The sequence below is a fragment of the Chlamydotis macqueenii genome, chromosome 16 (genome assembly GCF_036417535.1).
Source record: "Chlamydotis macqueenii isolate bChlMac1 chromosome 16, bChlMac1.mat, whole genome shotgun sequence".
Taxonomy (NCBI): domain Eukaryota; kingdom Metazoa; phylum Chordata; class Aves; order Otidiformes; family Otididae; genus Chlamydotis; species Chlamydotis macqueenii.
The window spans coordinates 14,835,903-14,855,495 of NC_141571.1; the positions used below are offsets into that span (position 1 = coordinate 14,835,903).

A 19,593-nucleotide genomic window follows, 5' to 3' on the forward strand; every position below is an offset into this window, starting at 1 on the left:
CAGCAAGCCCGCATCGCCAGGTGCCAGCAGGTACAGGCTCCTCTGCAGCCAGGCCGAGCATCACCTCGTGCCCACCGTCGGGCCGCGGCTGGCAGGCAGCGTGCAGGACCCCGGGGAAGCTCAGGTCACCCCTCACGCGCCTCTGCAAGCCTCTGCAAGCCTCTGCAGACCTGGTCTCGTAGTGTTTTGAAAGAGAAAGGCGATCGCACATGTCAGGCAGATTAGAAGGTGACAGACAGCCAGACAGACAGGCGGGCTGCCTTTTACATAGTCTTCATATTTTTCCCATGACATCTGCCTGCAAGAGTTTAAATTACAATTCTTACTTACAGCTTTGAAAGGATTTAAAATGCTTAAATCCCTGTTAAAAACTAAACTCCCAAAGCTTGTCTGGATGCTACATGTTTTGATCCACAACGAAAGCAGTGTGCAGTATTTCAAGGGCTGCAGAGCTCTCATGGAAACACCCTGCAAACACTGAGCTCCTCCTAATGAGCAACCTGCTATAAAAGCGGTTTGGTGCCACATTCGGATCCTGGCTACATCACAGCTGTGCTAAAGTGAGGTCACCGAAACCCTCCCCTCCTTCTGGGTAAGGGATCAGAGTCCAGATGCGCAGTTTCTCCTGTTTTGAGGGTCAGGAGAGGGGTACTCAGGTCCCCAAGCCGGAGCAGCCCTGCCAGTCCTCCCCACGCCCAGACACGAGGGGGATGTTGCAGGCGAGGCAGGTTCCCAAGGGCACCACCAGCCCAAGCCTTTGGAAAAGCCCATTCGTAGCACAAACCACAGATGATAAAGTCCCAGGGGAGACCTTCAGTTCCCATTAGCCTTTATTTACCATCCTCTTTAAGACAGGCGGTTTAACTTCCACCTTCCCATGCTGAGCATAGCCCACTGTCTGCAGGAACCGCACTGCTCGCTGGCAAGCCCCCAGCTTCCCAGCTTCTGGCCACAAACCGAAGCAAAGCCAGAGCATGAGCAAGTGTGACAGCACAGCAGCTCTGAGACCACCACCCTGCCCATCGCCTGGACTCGTGCCCTTCGCTCTCGCTCTCGTGCTGCACCATGGCAGACGATGCTCCATTCTGGTTTATCTAAAACCATTGCGCTCTGATGGGGAATTACAGAGGTGGATGTACCAAGAAGAGTGAAAAAAAGACCAGAGGTCCAACCCCACCAGCAGCAGTGCCCTGGGCAATAAACGGGGACATCCTCACCATGGGGACTTCCCCTCCGGAGGAACACGATCGCTGCCAGACGCAGTGCCTGTTCCCCATCCAGCCTGCAGCTGGATGTCATTGCCGGGGAAAGGCTTCTGACTTCTGACTATTCTGTTTATTCTGCTAAAGACCATAATCATTCTGCTAATTGTCTGAGTTTGTTTGGGTTTTTTTTAGCAAGCTCTCATTTTTGTGAGCCCATGTGCTGCGCTCCCTCTGCTGGCAGGCTCACTTGGGCTGGAGGAGAGGCTCCTGGGGAAGTGAAAAAACAAATCCCCACTCCAACGGCCTGCAAAAAGTCACACCACAAACCCTTCCCAGGCCCTGGCTTCGCTAAAGATGAGTATTAAGACCCAAGAGTGACATCCTTCTGCCAGCTTTATTCCTTATGGCCTGGTTACGCTAAGTCTTGTCAACAAAAATAAATGGGTGGCTTGGTAAAATTTAGGTAATCTTTGCTTTAGATGGAGCAACTCTTATGCTTGAAAGTCATGTCCAGAACAAAGAGACGGGCTTGTATTGCTGCTGATGAGTTTGAGCTGTGGTGTTCAAAGGAAGACCCTCAGCCTGAGCAATTACACCCATGACAAACTGCGAGCAAATACATGAAAGCAGATCTTGAAAATCAAAAACCTCCTAAATGGCAGGAGACATCTCCCAAGGAGAAACAAGGCGATGCTTCGGAAAGGCGCCTTCCCAAGCCCCGAGCCCGGATACACACTTCACAGCAGAAACTCAACTCCGACTTCAGGCTGCAGTTTTGTTTCATGCAGGTGACAACCAACCATTAAACACACCACCACACAGCACAGACGGCTCATGACCACTACGCAGCGGCTGTGACATGCCTCGTGCTTCTCTGCTCCATCACACAGCACTGATGGATATTTAGGGGTGGGAGCAGGACCTAGGGGTCAAACTCTTCCTCAGGACTCAATCAGCCTTAGGCTCCCAGCATTACGTTATCCTAAAAATGACCCCACAGCACCCTGTTTTCCCTTGGAGTCCCTATTTTCTTTGATAACTTGAGCAAAGTCCAGTGCAAAAAAATCCCTTATGTTTCAGAGAGTGTTCCTCATGCACGGAAGCGCTCTTGAAAGCCTCGGAGCTGCCTGCCCTCTCTGGAAAGGCGGTGAATGGGATTAAGTGCAGGCTCTTGCAGCATTTACAGTGCTATATTCATCATCAGAGCAGCAGAGAAATCTTTTGATGGACATTAGTATAAGCCAGCAGCCAAGTCATTAACCTAAGAGCAGGGGAGTTTTTCATCAACCCTATTCAGCACGGAAGTTAGGAAATGGTAAGGGCATTCTTAAAAATCAGCCAAATAAAAGGCAAGACATCCCCCCCATATAGATACTTTCTTGCTAAAACTATTAATAAACATTGCACATTGCGTCAATCTCTGAAGGTCAAAGCAATCTTTTTCCCTAGTGGAAGCTCTTAAAGAGTTTTTTTTGAGCTGCATTTTGTGCCTAAATGTGCTTCTTTAATGAGTGCAATTTTACATCTGCTCAGGTAAAACGAGTTGTTGTACATTTGCTTTCTTCCATGGTTTTATTATACCTATTTGGCTGATGATGCCCAGCCAAAAGAAAAGAAAGAAGCTGGGAAATAAAAATGGAGTTCCTGAAATTACTTGTCTTCATAATAAAAAAAAAAAACAGGCATATCAAGCAGCGTGCTTCAGTATGTTTACTGAGATTTCACCGTATGCTTTTTCCTCATATAAAAAAAAGCACTTAACTAACATAAAAACCTTACTTCTTCTGCTACACAAGCCATTTGCTTCCAAGTATAACATGCAAAGGAAAACCAAGATGGTTCTGAACTGCCCGAAGGGACACAAAGGCCACCTGACACAGACACCCTGCTCCAGAGCCTCTCGACAACGGCATCCCACAGCCGGGGCACAGAGCAGGGGTCAGGAGGACTCGACACAGCCCGGGCCTGCGAGCGGGAGCCGCTAGCAGAAACCCCTCGAAAAAAACTCCAGCACGAGGTAAATTAAATCATACAAAATGGCTCGTATCTCTGCTGGCAATGAGAAGGGAGCAGAGAGAGCGAAGGATGAGGAAAATTCAAATTAGTTTGTCTGTGAAAATAATGGTAATTATGAAATATGATTAGTACAAAGTGCCACAAGAGGCCCGACAAAAGCAGGGCCACGGTGCTGAGGCCTGCAGAGCGCTGAGGGCTGGCCTGCCATGCCCAGGCCCAAAACGTTTTTATTATTATTATTATTATTATTATCAGGATCATGATAAAGGTTCCAGAGAAGCTCAGGAGAGCAGAGTGGGGTAGGACGGCTGGCCAGACACCACAGCCAGCCAGCCCACTCCTCACTCAGCCATCTCCTCCCGGGCCGCCGCCATTTCCCCTACGCCCCTAGCAACCGCCCCCTTGGCAACGCCGACCCGCGCCGCCTCCTTCGGCCACGCCCCTTCCGCATAGCCACGCCCCCCCACCACGCCCCTCCGCCTGTCGGTGTCGCGCTCCCTCCGCGGAGGGGTACGGGGGGGGGGGGGGGGCGCTGTCACGTGAGCGCGTTGCCTAGCAGCGCCGTCGCCATGGCAGCGGCCGTACACAGGCGGCGGGCGCAGGCCACGGAGGCGGGAAAGGGGGACCGGTAAGAGCAGGCAGAGGGGCGGGGGGTCCGGTACCCCCAGCCGGGCTTGAGGGGTCCGGCCGGTGGGCCGAGGCCACGGTGAGGGACGCAGAGGCGGCCAGGCCCAGCCCCCGAGGCCTCCTTGCGAGTGGAAGGCAGCGAGGAGGGAAAACCCTGGCAGAGAACAATCGACCCCTTTGGGGCAGGGGGCGGCCCGGGCCCCGCTTCACCGAGCGCCGTGGCGGGCTCGCCAGGAAGGTGCTGGTGCTGTTACCGTGTCTAGGCCTCAAAGGAAACTCCAAATCTGCGTGCAGGGAAGGCAGGGCCTGGGCTGACCCGCATCTCAGCGGGTGTGGTGAGCAGCGGGGCCTCGCATGGCACTGCCGGGCCCCGGTCCGGGTACACTGCGAACGGGGCGACAGAAAAGAGCTTCCTTTTTATCTCTTTTTTACAGAAATGTATCGTCTGCGTTATGGTGGGTGACAGCAGTGTTTCAGCCCAACGCTGGCAGCAGGAAGAGGTCCCCGTGGTGCCTTTTCCCAGGACACTGACCTGTGGGGTGGCAGGATTTGAAAGGTAATTCCCCAGCGATTTTGAACCAGGCTGTGTTCTTCAATCTGTGATTTCTCCCAAGCCTTCCTGTGGAAAAAGATAATGTTAAGAAAATCTATCTATTTCAGGCCTATTTCTTCAGTGTCCATGGGAAACTGGATTTGTGGCGTTTGAACCCAACACCTGCTCTCGGGGTTGTTCTCAGGCAGCGTGAGCATTGTCTGAGGCGATGCTCACAGACACGCCCGTGAGGCTGCCTCTGGTTGGCTTCTAGAGAGCTTTGCTGGGTTTGGTTGGGTTGTTTGGGTTTGGTTTTTTTTTTTTTTTTGAGTCTTATAATGTTTTATTTAGGAGATGTACTTGCTATAAAGGATTCTTGAGATAGAAGGGGCTTTTTTGCTGTCAAGAGCAACATCACAAAAATTGGATTTCTGCAACTCTCTTCTCATACCCTATTCCCTTTGTATTATTGGTAATTATGTACTGTTAAAAGAACCTTAAGCAGAGGATGTAGGAAGACAATCTCTGCTCCCAAAACCTACCATTCTGAGCTACGGGAACAACAGAGTGAGTGACAGGTGGCAAATGACAGGCCAGGGAGAAGGCTAAAGGAGATCTCCAGTTCTATCAATTTAATGAGCTCTTCCCTTATCAGCTCCAGCTCTTGTCCAGATCTGCTAAGTGGCTTTTCTTAGAGATCAAATGACTATGAATTAGTGTGTGGCAGCTCCTTTTGTTACACAACTGACCAGATTTTCGACAGTTCAATCTCTGAAGAGCTGAGCTGTTTTCAAAGCACGGCCACTAAAGCAAGCACACAGATGGCAGCTGAACTCTTCTGAAAATCAAGCCTGGTGTGAGGGGCCAGATTGTGAGGGCATGGGTCTCTCCAAGAAGTTTTAACCCTGATACTTCCCTGGAAAGCCAGCTGTGAGAGACAGCCACACATGCACTGAAACAATCCTTGCTCTCCACTCTTCTGCCCAGGCAACATATCAAGCTCAGAAGAGGCATTTGTGGGACTAACCTTGGCCCGGGTCTTCCTGCTCCAGGGCTCTTTGATAACTTTTAGAGTGGTGCAGAACAAGGACCTCACTTGTCTCATTTCTACCATCGTGAAAAACAGTGTTGTTTTACTTTGGACCACATAAATACCGGGGGCTGACCTCCTCTTGAGAAACTGGGTAAGCGCTAAACCTCAGTGCACAACCATTTTTAGAGCTTTAACCCACATGAAGGCCACTTCCATCAGCAAAGAGAAACCTTGAAACTGAAAAGCCAAATTGCAGGTGGACCTTGTTTATTAGGCAAGGGTATTTTTTTCCAGCATATTTGAAATTAAGATGTATCTTATAATTAGCAAATTTAAAAGGTGACTATTTATTCCTATTGGTCTTGTCCACGGTATTTTCTTAGTGATGAAAAAGCTGTTTCTTGCTTCACTATAGAAGTCAGGAAATGAAGCCACATTTTGCATGGAAGACAAGGGCACACAGCACATTTCTTGTGCATGAGGACGGGTAGGGCAGATGCCAGTGAAGCAAGGGACCTTTTGAGCCATACAGGTGAGTGGGGGTTTTTCCCCTCTGAGACTCATCTCTCTGATGCTTAGGTGACACGAAGCAGGAAAACGTATTTCAGTTTTGGAGCAGGAGTGGACAGCATTGACGCATCATTGCGTTTGGAGAGTTAAGATACATGAACAGGCAGCTAGATCTGCACTGGCTCTGATTAAATTAAGTGCTGTGGAGTCAGTCTCCTGATTTTCTGTTTGTCAGTAACAAAGCATGGAGGTGAAACCCTGCATTTTGTTACAGGCTTACCCATGTAATGTTTTAATGAACCACTTATAAGCCAGGCTTATGAATAACTATTTTACTCAGAGTTTGCATTTATTTAAGGGCACTGACAGAAATTTAAGTCTTTTCAGCCTCGTTTGTCTACTGACCTGAGCTTAACTGCTTAAAAGCTATATAGATTAGCTGAGAATAATCTGAGCTACATTTCCTATGCAGTAAAAGAAGCACGGACATAGACTCCATGCAGAAATACACAGGCACCTTCACTGAAAGTATGCCCAATATATATATACACACACACACACACAAATGTGTACACAAATTCTGTAGGTGCATCGCTATGCATTCTTTGTGTACACAGTTATTATAAGCGTATTCAGAACTGCAGCAAATGACTAGCTAGAACTGAAACTGTTTTCATTTGCAGTTACAGTAGACCCACACGCTATCACAGCAATCACGCAAGGCTGTGCACACGCGGCCTTCTTAGAAACCATCTCGTGCAGCTTCTGTTGAGGCAAAGAGGTGTTGTGCTGGTGCCTTTGAACCTCTACACCACATCAAGAGGGAGAAGGAAAGTAACACGCCAAGGACCTCAGTAAACATGGATTAATCTTGTTTACTGTAATCGCTTAAAAACGGCAAAGGCAGCCCTGAGCTCTGCAGAAGTCAAGTACTTTGCCCTATTTTTATAATAAGGCCTTCTCGTGCGTTGCTGGCTTCCCACATGATGTGTCGTGAGTCAAACAGGACTCGAAGTAGGTGGGGCCTTCACCAGAGAGCTCGGTAAGACTTCAAAAGTTTCACTTCCCAAACAGGTTTTGTAACACCACCACCCTGAAGCAAGACAGTACGAGACGGTTTGGCCGCGTTCAGTCCTGAGCCGCGGAGGCTTCCAGCAGAGCTTGTTCATAGTGTGCGCTGCTCCTCTGGCAGCAGAGGCAGAGGAAGCAGAAGCAGTTCGTGGTGTGTTAAACCGGTAGGAAGACATACGCTCAGATATGTCTGACATCCCACTTGCAGAGTCCAAGGTCATCCTTAAAACCACTTCCTCCTGCTCGGCAGCAGCATCCTGTGTGATTTCCTGCATCGTTTTGTAAGAGCAGCACAAATGAAAGGATTCCTCATTTATAGAAAGCCTTTTTTTTTTGTCTTTAGCAGCTTTTCTTTTAAATCATACAAAACCCCTCTTTAAAGCATTTTTCTAACAGGTTTTCTTTATTTTTCTGTACAGTCAAAATCCCTTTCCTGGCTTTTTGTTGTTTTGGTTTGGTTTTATTTGTTGGGTTTTTTTTTTAAATACCATTATTGTTAACATAGAAACTCCAAATTCACTATTTCTCTTACAAAATATTTTTGCTGAGTTACAGCACAGCGAAGTTTTTATTGCATGCACAAGAGCTAATTTTTCACTTAAACCACTTACTGATCTTAATAACTACAAACATTTTGGGCTTTATTTCAAAAAAGAAATTAATTTCCTTTCCATCCACATCCAAAATCCACTGTGAAGAGCAAATGTATCCAGAGCAATTTGCATTCCTGCTATCGCTAGGATATCACTCCCTCCCACAGGCACGTAAAGCTCCTTACTCGGTGCTTAAGGCCAAACTCTAATACTACTTTGATGGATCCTAAACTGAGGAAAGTTGGCATCTTCTGGCAGCTCCTGAAACTGAGCTTTGGCAGAAATTTAACCTCCTTTACACTCAATTAGATTCTTTTAGTCTCACTTAAACTGCCACCCCTTCTATTGTGTGCTATAAACCCTCCAGACACCCCAAACTTTCTTCTTTTGTATTAATATGCAAATTTAATCAATTTACCTTCCTGCTAGTCCTGTTCATCAGGGTACAAATCAATCTAAGGAGAACCCAGCTGAGGCAAAGGCAGACCGCTTAGACTCCACCCTATGCTTCTGCTCTTAACATGTTACCCTCCCTGTCTTGTTGCCTTGTCTGCTTAGAGTAAAACACTTTTACTCAATCTCTTTTGTTATTATGAACATTGTCAATGAAATAAACCCGAGGATCTGTGTCGCACACACAAAGTCGGAGGCTTGTCAGCGCTGTGGGGACCAAAGACATTTGTTGCTCCTGACCGACAGCATTTCCTGTGATAAGAATAGTTTCTGGTTACCACAGGCTGTCACATATGCACAAATTCCAGTTTCTGAGAACTAAACGAGTATGCCTCGGGCTGCCCTTCGTGTGAAACTTGACAGGTTTGGTTCACACGGCTTCACGGTGAAAAACAATCTCGGCTCCCGGAGTTCATCCATGGGTTTGTACTCATTCTCCCCAAGTCTTTCAGCTCCAGCAGGCAGCTTGCCACATCCCACCAATAATATCTGCGTTTAATCCACCTTTAGCATGATTTTCACCCGCAGCCATTAGCTGCCCTGTGTTACTCTGCACTCAGCTCTGTTTTACACTGAGGACTGAAACCAGGAGCTAGACTTCAGGTTTTATTCTAGAATACTGGTATGACTCCGAGGAACCTGTTTTGGTAGCAACAAGCTAAATTCAACAGTAGTTTCTGTTTTACACAGAATGTTTTCACAAGTTCTTGACCTCACCCTGCTTGTCTGTTGTGATGACATCCGAAATGTGAGACCCCTGTGTTTGTGTGGCAGGCCTTTACTCGAGAGCTGTGGTTTCTCAACGTGGGGATGCTGGCCAGCGCTCCCCAGCTGCTCTGTGTGCTGCAGGTACACAGCAGCAGCAGCAAGTGATGAGTGTAAGACCTCTCGGGGTCCCAACTTTAATATGGGTGCTGAAGTTTGCAGTCTTTAGTCAGCTAGTTACTTTTTGTGGCCTCAGTAAAATGAGGTTTGTGCTACTTGGGATCTTCCCAGGCCTCTTACAAGGATCAGTTAGTTAATGTGTGTGGAGAGTTAGAATATATGTGATGCTTTCCGAACAACGGATGTATTGGGATTTCTTCATTGCCTGAGTATTTGATGTCCAGCAGCTTGTACCTTCTCCATCACTTTCAGCCAGAAGTGAACAGCAAGGCAGTATCTAGTATCTTTGTGCTTTTTATACTTGGCCAGTTCGTGGCAGCCTTTTGTGGCTTTGACTCATGCCCTCGGCTCATGCTGCAGCTGGGACGGCCACTGATGACCTCGGACTGAGACTGAACCGCAGTTCCAGGAACGCTGCCTGGCCTGGCTTCCCCGCCGATGTGAACTGGGGCTGCTCCAGCTCCTCAGTGCAGCTGCGCTGACTTACTCTGGCCAGTGCCTGGCTGCCTAGTTCCTTCCTTAGATTTCGGTTTGTTTTAGGTCACAGGCTGCCTTGGAATTGAGGAGGGCCATGAATCTCTCAAGATGCACTTGACAAGCTGACAGAGCCCAAGCTACTGAAACAAAACACAAGCCATGGCAGACTTTCCCTGTGATCCCTGACCGTTTACAATCCTCCTGTTTTACTGTGCAGGTGAAACTGTCCCCTGTTAAGTTGTGTTTCTGCTGCAGGTACTCTGCTTCCATCCAGAGCTGGCTTTTCTCAGAACATGAAAAAATTTTTCTTTCGTCAACTGAATTGGACTTTGAATCTCATGAAGTGGCAGGGACTAAGTACACTGTGTCTGTAATGCCCCATCTGTCTTCTGTGAAGCCGTACAGCGCACAGCCTGAGGACCTTTGGGCTCATCTGGAAACGTTACACTCAAATGAAAACTGAACTAAAAATAGTAATTACTGGAAAACAAAGGGGACAACCTGACCCCACAGTTGGCAGTCTTAGTACAACAGCAGTGATATGTAATTGTCTGTGTCTTTCTAAACTACACTTGAAAACAGCTTCCAGGAGAGATGCACGCACAGCTCTGGCAGACGGTTTCTCCTTACAGGAGAGAGCGCTCTGTGGACTATCCAGGCCCTGTCCCAAATACAGACTAGGCTGTTTGGCATATTGCAGCTGAACTACCTGCAAAAGCTCTTGAGTGGACCAGACCTGACTTTTTTTTTTCCCTGACAGTAGAGGGTTTGAACAGAACAGTGAAGCTCTGAATAATCCTGATAAAATAAGACTCGCTCATTGTAAAAGTGATGCCCTCTGCGGTGGCAGAAATCCCACCCCAGGTCAGGGTCCTGTATTAGACAGTGAACAGATGTCCTGCAATCAAGGTGGAGAAAACAGGCAAAGATATGACAAAAATTTGAGTCTCCATGGGTTGAAGGACAGGTCAGCATCAAAGCCACAAGCAAGTTGCAGGTCTTCTGAGCCCGAAGGCAATAATTTATTCACTCTCCATGCTAAAGAAACTACTGGTACAGTAAATTACTACTAATGTCAGTGAGAGCTCTTGTAGCCAATCCCTTGGCCAGATGGCCTTTATATTTGTTCCTGTAATGTATACCAGGTAACTCAAGAAACCTCTGTCCTCATACACAAATACAATTCTCCTGTCATCTTCTTTTTTCCCCTTTAGGTTGCTTTGCGATTTACAGCTGAAATGAAGATGACTTCAAGACAGAGAGATTCACACATGCAGAGGACTATTCCCAAACCAAAAGCATCCCTCCATTTAACACAGCCCGAGAGAGGGCACGGTATTTGGTGTTCGCTGAGTCCACTGCTGAGAAAATTAAAAGCATGCTGGCCTCCCACATCTTCATGATGGATAACAGTGACTTCAAAGAAGCCAAGCCTAGCATATAGACAAGAGCAAAAGGAAGAGGCTGGAGTCTTCAGGCTGCTTAGAGCTGCAGGAGCCCACAATCACCTTGAAACCCGAGACTGCGCTATCAGGAGCTGGGGGTAAGTTAACCACTGGAGGATCTCTCGGCAGGGATCGGGGTGTAGCAGTGAGAGGCAGGGCTAATGAGCGCAGTGTATCAATCAGACTAGTTCAGCCTGTCCCAAAATGTCACTCTTCAGATGTTCTCTGAATGATTAAAACCAAGAAGAGTAGAAATAAAAAGTACATTTCTTTTTTCTCCGTGCGTTCAAGGTTCTCCACTGCTTTTCATGGGTAAAAATGAAAAATTCCCTCTGATCTATGCTGTGAAATGGCATTAAACTGAGATAAAGCATTTCAACAGTTACCATAGACATTGGCATGTGGCAAAATTCCCTTGCCTTACATTAGAGAAGGCATGAAATTTGAAATGGAAGTTTGGACCACAATTCTATGGTCCTTTGTACAGGTTTGAGCACTACTGGGTCATTTAGCAGGACAAATTCAATCCAGATCATGCCTGGGCACACAATTACATTTCTGTTGAATTAGCCAGAGTACATAATACGGCGTTTATGCTGGCTTTATGCTGGCAGCAGGAAGAAGGGCAATATCTAATCTGGCATGAAGCCTACCAATACAGAGTTAATGTCATAACTTTCTGAACAGTTTTGAATGGGATCAGTGCTTTGAGTTGTGTGGTCTAGCATTTTGTATCCGGGAGCCCTACAGCCAGATTTCCTCTATCATCATCCTATGACCATTTCTGCAGTGTTAAAAGTGTCTGCTTTGCCATAAAATTTTGTCTTGTTATGCTTGCTCACATGAGCCCCTTGTCCCATTTGAGGTTCTTGCAGTCCATCACAGTGCTGCACTCTATGTAACACGTGTTCAGGATCTCTCTCAGAACAGCCTTTCACTGCTGCTCCCAAGGTCCTGCAGAACTGTACACGCATGTAATTGTGTGTAAATTCTGCCATACAAATGCCACAGCTGTTTGTTCCACTGCACCAATGGATGCACGCGAGCTGCCATTCGCTTGCGCAGTTACTATCATGTTGCCCATGCGGCCATGGGAACTGTCAGCGCCAGTCCCTCAATCCATCTTTCTAATGGTGGTGACTGATTTCTGAAGGGACCTAAGCTTCTGCATGTCTCCACAATACAGAATTCGGGTTGGAAAAGGCTGCGCTTGCTCTCGTTCATGGAAGGTGCTGTTTTCTAAGAAAACTGACAGAGTGCCAGGCTGTATTCACTGAGCAATGTAGAAAAATCCACCCTCTGAGCTGTTTTACCTGCTGACACTTCTCATCCAGTCAGTTTTACCACAGTAATCTTTCTAATTTACAGCTACAGGCTGGAGTTTCTCTGTAAATTCTTTGGGAGAAAACCCATTCTGGAAAAGTTGCTTATTTTAGAACCCGTAGCCTCAAGGAAGGTATTTTTCCCTAATCCCAAACTAAATGATATCATACTTGGCTAGTGCTGTAACCATGGTACTGAAGTTATTTATGACTCTGAAATTAATGCTATAGTTAGCAACACTGGAACAGGGTTTCTTCTATGCTACTGTCCAACGGCCTCCCTCCCCCAGCCTGAGGCTACACTGGAAAGCAAGACACCGTGTCTCCAGAGGGTCTTTAATTTGCTGTAAACAATGTCAGCCTTTGCTGATTTCCAGAACTTGGCAACACACAAGTGGATATGCACAAAGATGCATCTTCTAAGCAAAACAAAGCACTTGGCTGTGTTTTTATTGATCTTATTTTGTTAGGAGATTTATTTGTTTTTGTTTATCTTACTTCTTAAAGTAAATGTTAATTTCCGTGAAAGGACCTGGCACTCCAGTGTGCTGAGTCAGGACTAGCGGGAGGAGGGAGAGCTTGGTTGTACGCTACTCATCAGCTCTAACACCAGGGAATCACCGCGAGGGCAAGGCGGAGAGGTCAGCTTTTATTCCCAGGACGCTCCGCGGAAGTTGCCTCATAGACATGGATAGCCTGTGCATATGAGATCTCTGGGGAGCAAACTAACATTATTCCAGTCTGATCCCTCTGCAAAGATCCCAGAGAAGGTGGGGAAGAATCCAGCAAAGGAGAGAACAGAAGAAACACAGAAAACCATGCAATGCTGAATCCCTCCTGGTCAGTGATCCGGCAGCTCCCTGTGTTCACGGCACAGATCTCTGAGAGGAAAGCTCACGGCCACATCCTGAGGCTCAGACAGCAGCCCACTGACCCAGGCACCTCTCTGCTCTTCTGGGGCACCCGTGCCTAATGCAGCAGAGCATCTCTCAAGTCAGGGAACGAAGAGAACCATAATGCAAGACTGCAATAAAAGCATTGCCAATGGAAAAATAAAGGGCAAAATGCAAAAAGAAGAAAACAGAGGAGAAAGGAGAGATCAGAGAGAGCCAAGAAGTATGAAGAAGTGATGGGATACTGAGCTGGAATGCAAGGGTACAAGGGCAGCCCGTCTGCTGATCCATGAAAAAGGGCGGTTTGGGTGAATTTATACAGCTGATGTCACAAAGCAAGCAGGCCTGTCTCTATCCCCAGTGCCCGCTTTCGGATAGCAGACTGGCAGATACAGCATAGCATTTCTGGTCGCTCATGCCCCTACCATATTTCAATTTTCCTTTTGACCACAGGCGAAGGAAATAAATCATCTGATATCCTGCCAGCAAACTGCCATAGGCACTTTGAGACTGGAGGCGTTTCTCCTGCTCCGAAAGAGCATTTTAAAAAAACCTGGCTGATAACTTGGACAGCATTCAGGTATGTTTGTGCACATACCAGCAGTTAAACTGACTTCTTCTACTATCTTATCTGTCCATTTCTGGTTTTAAAGGGGAGGAAGTTTGGCAGGCAAGTTACTCTTGGAATGCACTCAGTAAACCATGGGCAAGAGAAGTGAAGAGCATAAATAGAAATAACCATAGGTACAGCAGCTGGGAGCTTGGCTGCTGGCTTCTATTCCTAGCTCTACCCATGAGTCACTTGGTGACCTTAGAAAGCCACTTCACCTCTCCCTGCTCCAGCTTTCTCACAGGCAAAATCACCCATTTCACAAGGCACCCCAGGCAGAGGGACCCTGCGTCTCCCAGCTGGGTGTCTTTGGAAGAAAAGCCTCATCCTACTCCCTCTGTCAGCCCCGGGCCGTTCCACCGCGCAGGTTCAGGGCATTGCAGACGTGGCGCCTCTCTCCCTGAGGGGAGCTGGCAACTTTAACCGAGTGCATTTTGTGAAGTTTTTTGGGATCCTTCAAGGAAAGGAAAGGCACTATAACAAAACCTTGCTAATTATAGCGTGACGGCATACAACACATTCCTGCTCTGGACAGAACTCTGCTATCAGCCAACTTAATTATACGTTACCTTTGCCCAGTTCCTTCCTTGTTAATTGTGACCAAAGCACCGAGCAAAGCCAATTTGCTGCTTCCTCTCTGTTCTCCTGATTCAAGACCAATTCCTTGCCAGTGACAGCTAGAACGTGAGCCTGTTACGCTGGGCTGTGTCCGCTCCCCTGCCTGCGCTCCCCACCCGCTCCCCCCCAGCAGTTGTAAACATGTCTCTCCACTTTATTCCTGCCTGCCTGGAGCAGATTCCTGGGATGTTAACGCCAGATACAGCCCCGGCCTTGGACGGGCACTCCCATGGCTGAAGCAGGATGGGGCTGCACTACTGTGCCGGGAATCTGCAAACACCCTGGAATGGGCCACTGGAAAAGCAAAGCCTGTTTTTGCAGGAAAGGCTTTTCAGTGGTGCTTGGCAGTCTCCAGCACCGGTCGGAGGGGTGGCCCTCCATACATCTCGACCCCGAGGCTCTAGCCGTGGTGCAGTGCAGGGAGGATCAAAGGCTCAGTGCCAGCAGCAAGCGGGGAAGCTGCAGTAGAAGCCACAGAGCCCACGTACACTGTCAGCCCCTTGCACACATCAGGACAGCAGCAGCACAAAGGCATCCTGGATCAATCTAATTTCTGTATAAAAACAGGAAACTGCCCCTCCCTTCGCCAAAACAGAGGAAGAGCTGCATGGCCTCTATCTGTGTCACCAAGAAAAGGGGCAGGGGAAGTAGCAAACAACTCCCTTCATCTTATCCGGGAGCGTGTCAGAAAGAGAATGCCTCAGTCAGTTTGTTCTAGGGATACTTTTAAGTCTGTCCACAGCACAGGCCTTGGAAAACAAAAAGTGAGAAGATCGCTGCTCCAACAGGGCTCAGACCAGTCAGGCCCAGACCTCTCCTAACACCCATTTCCAGCTGGACAAGCAGATGGAGGGTTTGCTACAAGCAGCGAGGCAGGGATGCCTCCCCGTGACACCCTGGGCTGTGGGCATTTTGTATGGGACCTCTGGTTCCAATTCAGTATGGGTTTGGGCAGCTGAACTCTGGTGCTATCCAATGGTTGTTTGGTGACCTGGAGGAAATGAATCCTCACACACAAGCCCGCCAGCCCTCCCCACTTCCTCCAGCCCTCACAGCAGGGAAAGCCAAGATTGATTCAAGACTGAGAAAAAATAAACCCTTTCCCTTCAGAAACAGTGCCTCCACACTGGACTGAGGTTCTTATTTTTGGCACTTTTACTTCTGTAATGAAAAAAAATCTTAAGTGTGCAGGGATGTCAAATAATACCTTCCCTCTGTCCCACCTTCATTACAGTAAGAAGAGGGGAAAGTGAGAAAACATCTATATTCCTACTTCTTGTCTTATTGCCCTGGACTGAGGAGAATCTACCACCAACAGATAGAACTTGGGAACCAGCATCTGAGTCGACATTTCCTCATCGTGCAGCACCCTGCTCTCCTTTACTCCATCATCTCACATCACTTTTGTGTTACAGAGGAGTCACATAAAGGCAATACTAGAAGATGAAAGAGGTGAAATATTTATTAGAAGATCCTGAAACTTTGGGGAGCTTTCCTGCAACTTGATTGTGTTTGCTTTGGAATTGCACACACATAAATCAGGCCATAATCAAAGCTTTACCCATTTCGGTGTCACCTGGTCAATTAAAAATAGAGATTGTATGGTGTTAAACCAAAAACCACATACAAAAATTGTTCTGCATATAGAAGTTGTTCTCAGCTCAGCATATAAGTGAGAAACCTGAGTCATGAGCAGTTTTTCCTGACAATGAGTCCTGGACCTTGCTGGGTTAAAAGAGAAGTATCAGAATGATATTTGTTCACGCAGTCATAACCATCATTTTCTTTCTCTGCTGTCTTGTAGCCAGCAGGTCATGTACACTCGTGTTTAGATGCATCCACAGAGGAATCCAACCTGCAAATAAAGACCTGCAACAGAACTTGTGGGTTTGTTATTACTGCTCAAGACTGAGATCGTGTGAGAAAAACACTTTCCAGTTCACATGCAGGAAATGGAAAGCACAAAGATTCATTACTTTGCTATTCATCAGAGCAGATTTCTAATGCACTGTGTCTACCAAACAATTTAGAGATGAGGAAGTGGTGGAGAGATGCTTTTCATGCAAGTAGAATAAAAATCAAAGAATCCAGTTCTCGGGCTAGATTATGCAACCAAGAATATCTTTACCTTCCCCTCTTGTGCAAAGTATTTTCTTTTCATTATAGACACTTGACCTTCACTTCCCAAACTTTCCCCTCAGATACACTCTTCCCATCTCTAATCATCTACATCACCTTCCCCCAGCAGCCAAAGAGCAGAGACCTTCCACTCATTCTCCAACATACCAGCAGGAGCTGTTCCACCTGCCCATGGACTTTGTACAGAGACCAGACCCAACTGTGCTAATTTTTACAGACAGGAAGTCTCCAAAGCGTCTTTCAACTCCTACATTTTAAAAAGTCAGAGATGCTTTGAATTATCACAGCAGACATAGGTTGGAACAGACTGGACTTGGTCCAACTTTTTCCACTGTCCATCTCATGGCCAAGGAAAGGGCACAGCTGTCCAGATGTCCTCTGCCTGCCTTGATTTCAGCCAAAAGAGTAAATGGAAGAGTCCAGCCACCTCAGGTTTGTCCTTATTGTCACCACTTTCAACTTCTTTCTGACATAGTTCATAACAACTGTTCAGCCATCTCCCAAACAGCGATGAGAGTTTGAGGGAAAGTCTGCAGATCACTGAGAGGCTCAGATGAAAACCGTAGCGGTAATAAGGATTAGTGCACCCAAGGGCCCCAACAGCTGGTACTGCTGGCTGCAGAGCTGATAATTTGCAGTGGTTCCCTCAAGGAGGACAGCTCTGCAATACCAAAGGCAGGCTTTGGGGCTGCTGCTCTTAGTCCCATCCCTCCGTGCCAGCACTAGCCCTTTTGGCTCAGGCTTCTGCTAAGCTCCTTCTCCTTGCCCGTCCCCCACCCCAGCTTGGCACTAAAAAGCAAACAAGCAGCTCTGTGCGCTGCAGAATTTGCAGAGTCTGGCTTTCAACAGGCTGGCATCTCTTGGGGGACGGACCTGGGTGCCTGAGAGGGCACAAACTCTGACTGAAGCTTTTCCCACAGTTTGGGCATCAATCAAATGTCAGATCTGTGCGGATTCTCTAGTGTCTAACAAGGTCTGACAGCATGTGTTGCGCTTTCTCACAGTTTCAGCCCTGGCAGGGTCATTCTTTACCCAGCTGTTTGTAAACACAACTGAGCTCTGTCAGTTTGGGATAAAACTGGCCAAAGGGTTAAAAAGTTTTTAAAGAGAGGCATCTGGAAGAATTTGAGTGCGCTGATATACAATGTGATTGCATAAGCTCTGTTACATTAGGAAATCAAATAATCAACCCTTTTCCCCTAAATGTGAGTGAATTTATAGTTGTGTTGCTCCAGGTAGTGCAAAAGACCCCTTTAAACTTTGCTCTACAACCTGCAGAGAGCCACACTCCAGAACTTGAAGTTGTTGCTTTATCTTCAAGCTGGAGCGCAGGAGGGACGATCTTTACACTTCAGGCCCTTGTGGGAAAAATGTGACCCCAACGAGAATGACTCTCGAGTGAGCACGTGAGCAGTCACAGGGAGGCATGGCGATACGCGGGTCTGTAGCACAGCTGATAGCTGAGGTAGAGATCAGTGTGGGAAACATGGCTCTGACATGCCCTGGGAAGCTCTGGGGCCTTAAAAGAGCAGAAAGGCTATAAAGGATGCCCAGGTTATTTCTCAGAAGGTGATGGGACTGTACAGCTCCAGCCAGGTATTCTGCACAGACAGCTTTGCAACTGAGACACACGGGGAGGATTTACACCCCAGAGCAGGGCCGGTCCTGCACCCACATGTGCCAGCTCTTTGAGCTTCACCTCGCTGTGTCCTTGGGCTGCCCTCGGCAGACAGGAGATGCACATTCGGGGACAGGATGAGCATGATCTTTACAGTCTCAGCTCTGACAAGCGCTTCCTGCGGGGTGACAGCCGAGTTGCTTCTCCTGTAACTCCCACTGGGGCTGCAGTAGCTCATGGACTGCTGCTTCCTCAGAGCTCCAGTCCCAGGTGCGTCTTTTTTGGTCACACCAGCCAAACTCCCCTCTGCTACATGGAAAGCTTTAAAAGGCCTAGGTAGCTGTTGGGAGAAAGAGGCTTTTCTAAAGCAAAACACCTCAGCAGCCTTCATCCATCCAATTTCCTTACCTGCCAACCTCTCCAGGAGCTCTCAAGCTGGAAGCACCCTGGGAGGGATCAGCCCACTCTGCCTCACCAGCGAGGCTGACATTGCTGAGCGCTTTGGAGATGGGTATTGAGCAACCGTTGACAGAATTTCTCCATCAAATGGTGCTTTGCAGATCCATCGGGAGCTATCTCAGTCCTGACACAGGCTGACTCCTCTCAGATATTCATCAAAAGAGGCTTCCTGCTCCCTAGCATCCTGCCTGGAGTTATTGGAGTTCTTCCTGAGGAGGAAAACAAGCTTTGCAGGTGCTCGCTTTGTGCTGTTCCTCTGCTGCTCGTGGTCTCCAGGCAGAGGTCACCTCTGCTCACCCACCACTGTCTTATGGCAACACCGGCAGAAAACCGGAGAAAGTGCCCACGGAAAGCCCCGCTCCGTGCTCTCCGGGCACGCACTCCCGCTTCGGAAATGCCTAGCGGGTACCAAACGGAGGCGGCAGCAGCACGGAACGGGACGATGCGCCGGCTGCCCGGGCTTTCCCGGCCTGCAGCCGCTCTGCGACACGCGTGAGGTCCCCGCTCTCCGCCTCCCCCCCGCCGGGGGCCGAGCCGCGGGGCCCCGCCGAGCCGCTACCGGCCGCGCTGCCGGCGGAGTCGGGCGGCACCTGCGGGCCGGGCCCGCTACTGCAGCCCGGGCTGGCGACGGGGAAAAAAGCTGGGAAGGGTTTGGGTGGGAGAGAGCCTGGGGGATGCCAGGGGCTCCTGCTCCCATCCCATCCCACCTCACCCCTGCCTCCCAGCCCGGGCAGGACTGGGGGAAAGCAGCTTCCAAACCCAAAGGCGGATCGCAGCAGGGCTCCTGGCGATTTATCGCAGCATCTGCAACTGCTGGAAAAGCTGTGTTTCCCTCCCCAGGGTGTGTATTTAAAAAGGAGGTGTCTAGGCCCAGCTGTGGCACGCTCAGCACAAAGTGCTGTGAGTTTGGCTATTCATTGACAGCACCACTTCGCAGGTGATTTGGGAGCCCCAAGCATTTCCTCCCAATCCACATTTTCTTTTTAAAAAGGTGGCTTCTTTTGAACCAAACGCTCCTGGTCTTTTCACATCCGACTGAGTGGAGAATCACAAAGCACCGCAAGCCCAAATGTTCCTGGGGATTTCT

The 19,593-nt window shown here is 48.3% G+C and overlaps 1 long non-coding RNA gene across 1 annotated transcript; it reads left to right on the forward strand.

Annotated features, from left to right (window-relative positions):
* The first annotated feature begins 3,799 nt into the window (after positions 1–3,799).
* Positions 3,800–16,170, forward strand: LOC147598726 (uncharacterized). The gene is made up of 5 exons (XR_015260262.1): positions 3,800–3,849; positions 4,283–4,404; positions 10,617–10,945; positions 13,516–13,642; positions 15,525–16,170. It is a non-coding gene; the product is annotated as an uncharacterized LOC147598726 (long non-coding RNA).
* The last annotated feature ends 3,423 nt before the right edge of the window (positions 16,171–19,593 follow it).